The following is a 5,962-nucleotide window of genomic DNA, read 5'->3' as shown; positions in this document are numbered from 1 at the left end:
CCCGTGGGTTTTCGAGACCGTCAGTCCTGACGGGAGTGGAGAGCCTCATCTTCTCCCACGGAACAGCCGGCGGGCTCATCTGGCTCGTCGTCCTTGGACAGCCCATGCTGCAGTATTTCTCCCGGCTCTTCCGTCTTCTGGAAATGTCCGACCTTCCAGCCCCCAGGCTGAGGGAGGCTGCCCCAACCTCAGAGGGACCGAGGCAGGGCATGTTTCTTAGAGACCCATTAGTACTCCCATTAATACAAGCGGGGGTCCTTTCCGTGAGACGGAACTTTCCCGGACAACATGATCTCCTAAGATGTCTCCCACCCTCACCCCCACCCCCACTCCCACCCCCGGAACCTGCAGAAACCCAGCAACACAGCCTTTTCAAACGTGGGCAGCTCTTCCGTCGGAAGGTCATCTTCTGAGCTTCTGAATACTCAGTGTGGGGGGGTGACTGTATCCAGAGAGCCTCACCTCACGGGGCACGGATAACCCCCGACCCCCTGTCAGCCCCTGGCTCACCCTCCAGGCCCCTTGTTGTGTCCCCCAAGAGTCCTGTCTGGTCCCAGAGCTCGGCAAGCTCTGCCACTCCCCGCCTCCCGCTCTGGCAGGAAGAATGGAAACTTTCGGGGAAAGCACTTGAGCTGACGAACGCTCCGAATCAGGACTTTGACGGGCGACAGGCTCCGCGTCTGGGGGCCTGTCCTTCAAGGAGTGGGGCCTCCTGTCCCCCAGCCCCCGCTGCCCGCTGCCATTCATGGATTCCCTGTGACCCCCAGTGATCCCATCACCTCCAGAGCGGTCCTGTCCTCCCACACTTTCCCTTTATTGGGGGGCCCTTCCCCCCAGCTCCTCCTCCTCCGTTTCCTTCCCCCCCTTCTGTTCCAGTGCACAGGGCTTGGTGGACTGAACGCGAAGCGGTTTGTTCTGTTTTGTGCTGTTTGGTTTCAGACCTGGTTAGGGTTGTGGGATTTTTTTTTTTTTTTTTTGTCAGCTGCCTGTTATATCAATCACAGAGTCGGGATCTATTTATAGGTTGGGAGTACTGTGTCCTTAGTCACAAAGAGAGACACAGACAGGGGACTGTCAGCTGGTGCCGGAGGAGCCGAGGAAGGAGTGAGCGGCAGCGGGGAACACCTGAGGGGCAGAACGTTCCAGGCTGCCCCGAGCAGGTGGGTCACCCAACTTCCCCATCCTCAGCCTCAGCCACTGCTGCCGCACCTGGCTCGCCTTTGCCCGCTACACACCCCTTCTCTCTCTCGCTCTCTCTCTCCCTGATAAAAATATCTTCCCACGCCTGTTCTTTCAGCCTGCTTGTCCTCACTCCAAAGCTTGTCCCTGTGGCCGGCAGCGAGACTTCGCTTTTCCCGGGCTGTCACGGGAAGGTCAGGGGGACTCGTCGCGGCCAAGTGGGATGGTTACACGGACACGTTGGGAACCGGTCGGCTCCCTCTGGTTTTTGTTTTCTGTGGAGAAGTGATCCATCAAAAGGGCCCGGCAGGCAGCCCGCAGGGTGGCTGTGTCTCCCAGGGTGAAAACTTTTATTTCTTGCCCGCACTGGTGTTGGGGGGGCGGGCGGAGGCTGCACGGGGAGGACCTAGCTCTAAAGGACAGGTGATGATGGAGGGGTCCAGGCAGGCTGCCCGCCCCAGAGGAAAAAGGCCACTTTCCCCTCCTTACGAAGCAAAGTTGGTTTTGAGATGAGAGCTGTTGCCTTGAAGGTTGTGTTGCGCCCTCCAAATTTGGTGTATTTTCTTACTCCTGAAAGGGAAGCTCTGGTGTGCGTGGGGGGGAGGGTAGGGAGGGGGCGGGTAAGAGGCTCTGGAAGGACCCAGCCAGGTGTGCAGGGCTGTTGAGTGTATCGCTCTGTGCCCTCCTTGGGGAAGAAACTCAATCCCAGGATGCTTGGCAAAGCCGTGCTTGTCTCCGGTAGTCCAGTGTGTGGGGTTTGTGCGTGTGCCCGCCATCTGCTTCCAGAGTTAGCTCTGCCCGGGGGGCCACTGCTTCCCACCCCCCACTCTGCCTTTGCCAGCCTGCCTGCCTGTTCTGCAAGGCTGGGGCGTTTCCTTTCTGGATAGCGGATCAATCACGAAAAACTCTACACCTGAAGAGACTGCCATCTTATTACTTACGAGAGAAGGGCAGCCTTACCTGTTTAGGGGAAAATGAGGTGCTGTTTCCTGTACGTGTGTGATGTACAACTTTTCGGATGGATCTCATCTTTCCATGAGACCAGAAAGGCTTGGGGTACCCTAGCTTGTACTGCTGAAGACTACATTGTAATGGGGGGTGGCTGCACTATCCAAATAAAGAAGTCATTTCCAAGTCATTGAAAAGCATTAGCCAATCAAATACTTTGCGGTTGTTTTGATGGAAAACAAAATGGTTTTGCCAGCAGACCTAACTTGATGCAAGTTAACTCATGCACGCGTGGGCACGCACACACACATGCACACACACACACACACACACACACACACACACGCGCGCGCGCGCACACAGACCCCCGATGCATATTAGACGACTCTGTGCAGAGAAGCAATTCGAGCTGGTTATGAAACTTTCGCTTTCCTTCCCTCGACTATATTCTCATCTGTCTTGTCCCAGGTTGTTCACATCTTTATTCATTTCTTATTTTGGACAGAGGACATAGGGGGCAGGAAGGAATAAGAAATGTGAAGGTGAACTTCACAGGTTCAGGGAAATTCAGGCCGAGGAACTTGGCTTAACGTGGGGGAGATGCCACCAGTTAAAAGCCTCCTACGAAAAGTGATGTCTGAAGAATGAAGAGAGAAAGGTGTGTGTGTGTGTGTGTGTGTGTGTGGGATGGGTGTGTATGTGGGGGGGGTGGGGCGATACAGGAATGTCCTGAAATGCCCAGGAGACCTGTGGCGTTGTTGCGGACTCTGTTTTGATGCCCAAACCCTGGGAAGGTTTTCCCACAATAATGCTGAAGTGGGACTTGGTGGGTTACGGTTAATTAAAGCTCAAGTGGATGGAATGATTGAGACATTGCATTCAGGATTCAGAGCCGTCAGCTGTTTGCCAAGCTGAACTTCTCTGGTTTTTCAGAGCTCAGTGCCTTTTGAGAGCCAGTGTGGCGTTTTTTTAACCTTTTCAGGCAGGGGAAAACAATTCCCTTCTCTCCCCCAATGCGCACACATGGTGGAGCCCCGCTGCTCAGGACCCAGGATGAAATGTGGTGGGAGAGGCGCGCATTCCTGGGCAACACCTGTGTTCTTATTAGCGTGCTGGGTCTAGGGAGAATATTTGCTGGAACAGTCAGGTGGGAACGGCTGGCCCTTTCTTTTGGCCACTCGTGGATGAGGGCTTATATGGCAGAGTGGTGTGGGGGCTGTCTGGCTTTCATCCTCCAGTCCTGGAAGTGCCCCCCCCCCATCACCCAGTGGGTCCCTCCCCACACTTTGGGCTTAGTTATGGAGAGGTAGTTGAGGTATGGGGAGGGCCTTCAATAGATTTGCATAAGGCAACCTCAGATGATTTCAGTTCTGCTTCAATAACAGTTAATTGTGTGTGGACCAACCTCCCATCAAACCCATTCTCTTCCCAAACTGATTCCGTAAATGCGATTGGTCATGGGGGCAGTCTATGATCTGATGTTTGCAAAACCTAACCCCTTCCACCCATGTGGTGGTTCTTTCCCAGAGCAAAAGCATGAGCAGTTCACTAGGGACCTGCCTTGGTGTTGGATGTGCCCCCCACCCCCAGCCTATCCCTCAAGCTCCCGGAGAGCCAGGCCTTCCCTCCTCCCAAACGAGGGAGCCGAGAGTCCAATGAACAGGTGCTTTGGAATACTGCGGACTCAGGTGCAAGGCCATCAAACGCCAGGAAGGAAGAGACCATGAAATGCCTGCGAAGTGCCCCTCACTCAAACAAGTTCACCGGGCTGCCGTTTCTCCAAACGTCCCAGAGATTAAAAACGAAACGAAACAAGAGGCCGCTGGAAGGGTGCTGAGAGCCCAAACCACACCTGGCTCTTCCTCTCCATCACGTCCCCGCTACTGCGGGTCTGTCCACCTTCAGCTGATCTGTTTTCACATTTCATTCTCCTGCTCTTTCTCTCCGTCACCCCACCCCACGGGCCTTCTGCCTCTTGCGATAAAGGAGCGGGGGTGGGGGCTGGGCGGAGAAAAGAAAAAAAAACCCCACCACATTTCTATCTGGCATAGAAAATAAACTCAGATCTCAGATTGTGGGTAGTTATGTTAATCTAATTCAATCCTCCGTGGGTTAAGAGTGAAATTCTAATAGTGGAGCTGCAGAGGGCTTTTTTGTTAATGGCTTGGGGATTACATTGAGTTAAAGGCTCATTTCCTAATCAAACAGAGAGGGAGAGAGTGACTCCGAATATTTATGAGTCTCCCAGTGAGAGTTTCAACATTCAACTCCAAAAGCCGGGTTCTGTGGGAGGAAAGAGTTAAGCCCCCCTCAGGGCTGCTGTGGGAGGGAAAATAAATAAAGAAATGGCAGTTCCCGGCAGCTCCACAACTTCGGGGTGGGGGTCAGGGGAGAGGGAGGGGGTGGAAGGCAGTGTGGAGTGGGGCACAAGAGGGGACAGAGGTGAATGGAGCACAAAGCAGAAGGAGAAACTGGGGCAGGGTCGCGGAGCTAGAGGTCCGGATGTGTACAGGGTCAAAGGCCACAGAGCAGGAGTGTAGCTCAGTGTACCCGCGAGTACAGAGTCCCAGGTCTGCCGCCTGGAGCCCACTCTGAAATGCCCAGACTCTGCCCCCACCCCGGCATGCTCACTCCGCAAAGGACCCTCCCCCTTCCTTTGATCCGTGAGCCCATGTCTCCTGCCACGAGCTCTCTGAACCAAGTCTTTCCTCCGAGCCCACTTTGTTCACGGTGCCCAGTGGGGGCAGTCCCTGGTCTGCAGCCAGAGGAAGCAGGAGGACAGGTGGTGGTCAAGGTCAAGCAATGTCAGAGCCAGGGTCAAGAGTGTACATTCCAGACAGGCACTTTGACCTCCGAGGTTGGTGAAGGAGAGCCCAAAGTCAGCCCCAGACGGCTGCCACCACACCAGGCTCTCCTGCTCCAGCCAGAGAGCAGGGCAGGATCACCACGTGGGCGCTTCGCAGGCTCCGTGAACACGTGTCGTTTCCTGCCACCAGCCACGCAAGCCTTTCTATCTGCTGTCCTCCGTCTTGTCGCCCGGCTTCCTGCAGTCAGCACAGACCAAAGGCCTTCCCACTTGGCGGAGCCTGCTGCTTTCTCAGGGCAAGTCCGCAAAGTGCCTTCCTGCAGCTCGGCCTCCTCTCAGCACTTCTTCCTCCTGGGCTTCTTCTTTCCAGTATTTCCTCCTAGTGCTCCCTCCCCCCAGTACTTCCTCCTTCTGGTACTTCCTCCTCTCAGTGCTTCTGCCTCCCAGTACTTCCTCCTTCCGGTACTTCCTCCTCTCAGTGCTTCTGCCTCCCAGTACTTCCTCCTCCCGGTACTTCCTCCTCCCAGTACTTCCTCCTCCCAGTACTCCCTCATCTCAGTGTTTCTGCCTCCCAGTACTCCCTCCTCCCAGTACTTCCTCCTCCCAGTGCTTCCTCCTCTCAGTTCCCCTTCTCGGTTCTTCCTCCTCCCAGCACTTCCTCCTTCTGGTACTTCTTCCTCTCAGTACTCCCTCATCTCAGTGTTTCTGCCTCCCAGTACTCCCTCCTCCCAGTACTTCCTCTTCTGAGTTCTCCTTCTCAGTCCTTCTTCCTCCCAGCACTTCCTCCTTCTGGTACTTCTTCCTCTCAGTACTCCCTCATCTCAGTGTTTCTGCCTTCCAGTACTCCCTCCTCTCAGTTCTTCCTCCTCTCAGTACTTTCTCCTCCCAGTACTTCCTCTTCCCAATACTTCCTCCTCTCAGTTCTTCCTCCTCTGTACTTCCTCCTCCGTACTTCCTCCTCCCAGTACTTTCTCCTCCCAGTACTTCCTCCTCTCAGTTCTTCCTCCTCTCAGTTCTTCCTCCTCTCAG

The 5,962-nt window shown here is 54.9% G+C and overlaps 1 protein-coding gene across 1 annotated transcript in view; it reads left to right on the top strand.

Annotated features, from left to right (window-relative positions):
- Positions 1–1,105: 1,105 nt before the first annotated feature.
- ESRRB (estrogen related receptor beta) overlaps positions 1,106–5,962 on the top strand; it is a 184,709-nt gene continuing 179,852 nt past the window's right edge. Inside the window, exon 1 of the mRNA XM_013003714.2 lies at positions 1,106–1,160. The gene's annotated coding sequence lies outside the window, so the exon portion shown is untranslated. The remainder of the gene's footprint in view (positions 1,161–5,962) is intronic.

The sequence above is a fragment of the Echinops telfairi genome, unplaced genomic scaffold, assembly GCF_000313985.2.
Source record: "Echinops telfairi isolate 266 unplaced genomic scaffold, ASM31398v2 ScPeMD7_18;HRSCAF=68, whole genome shotgun sequence".
In the NCBI taxonomy this organism is placed as follows: Eukaryota; Metazoa; Chordata; class Mammalia; order Afrosoricida; family Tenrecidae; genus Echinops; species Echinops telfairi.
Note: the sequence above shows the minus strand (reverse complement) of the source record. Positions and strands in the feature narration are given on the sequence as shown.